Source organism: Nycticebus coucang, chromosome 8 (genome assembly GCF_027406575.1).
Source record: "Nycticebus coucang isolate mNycCou1 chromosome 8, mNycCou1.pri, whole genome shotgun sequence".
Lineage (NCBI taxonomy): Eukaryota > Metazoa > Chordata > Mammalia > Primates > Lorisidae > Nycticebus > Nycticebus coucang.
In genome coordinates, this window is record NC_069787.1 from 39,166,060 (window position 1) to 39,167,408 (window position 1,349).

At 35.1% G+C, this 1,349-nt stretch overlaps 1 non-coding gene across 1 annotated transcript; it reads right to left on the minus strand.

The window, feature by feature from the left end:
• Positions 1-866: 866 nt before the first annotated feature.
• Positions 867-973, minus strand: LOC128592828 (U6 spliceosomal RNA). Its single transcript, XR_008382041.1, has one exon. It is a non-coding gene; the product is annotated as a U6 spliceosomal RNA (small nuclear RNA).
• Positions 974-1,349: the final 376 nt, after the last annotated feature.

Below are 1,349 nucleotides of genomic sequence, written 5' to 3' on the forward strand. Positions count from 1 at the left end.
TGAGTGCTTCGTAGTTAGCTGCATAGTTTTGCTGCATAGTTACCACTGAAAGTTTAGTCTTGTTTTTATAATTTCACCTAGGAAGGACATTCCCAACTGTTGACATTGATTCCTTGGGGCACTGAAGAAATGCACGGTTGACCTCAGTAGTATTGTATCACACCACATGAATATGCAACTCAGAAGAATTCTATGCATGCTACATAAGGAGAATTAACTTATATGTTTTACCCAATAATTTACATGACCTTTCAGAGTTGCTATTTTTTCCCTTTATTCTTCCACATCTTATCTCTAATTTGTAGTAGTAAATAGTTTAAAGTTTTCACAAAGGCTGCCTTTAATTTACTACACCTAACCGTACTGATTTATCACACTTAAGAGGTGTATATGAAGAACCATGAGGGCACTGTAATTTAGGGTTGACTTAGGTATTTTCAAAAGTTACTGAGTACTTGAAAACGTACCAGGAGTGTTTGGCTGGTGGTCACAAACTTACTACTGCTCTGTATTTTTTAATTTGCTGGTGTAGATATTTCTTATTGCCATTAAGTTGTTGCATTTGAAGTTGTTGAATTAAATAGAACTCAGAACAACACACCAGGAGTAGGCAAGGTGATGGTTATATAGCAAATGTTATTTTTGCATGTTTTTTCCCCTCTTTTTAATTCCCAGAGTCTGCTGTGTTAGAAACTTAACTGTTCATTTTTCTTTGCTAAAATAATAGGTTTTGCTTAGAAGGCTTTGTCCATTACTGTACAATTAGAGCAAGATGAACATATTTAAACATTGTATAGAGTAGAAGGAAGGGGAGGCATTGAGCATAAAATTAGACTCCTCACCATAGGTTTTCTTTTTTTTTTTTTTTAAATATGGAACACTTCACGAATTTGCGTGTCATCCTTGCGCAGGGGCCATGCTAATCTTCTCTGTATCATTCCAATTTTAGTATATGTGCTGCCGAAGCGAGCACACCATAGGTTTTCATTTAAATGATTCCTGGAATTTTTAGTTTTTTTGCTCAGGCATAAATACCTCCTAGCTGTGTCCATCTTTCATATAGATAGTTTTTCTGTAAAGCTTTATGTGTACTTGAGGACTAAATACCAAGTTGGTCCCATTTCTTATACAATTGTATATCTAGTGAAGTAATTCAAAGTGGTGGTTTCTGTTTTTTTTTTTTTTTTTAAGGTTTTGTAATTATGTTCTATAGTGATTCCAAATGGGCCTAGTCCTTGGCAGTTTTGATAGGAGTAAAAATCTGCTTCACCCTTGAATGTTTTGCCTGTTCCCACTACAACATCAGAATCCAAGCATAAAATTCGGCTTCTGTTTTCTTTTCCAAGTTG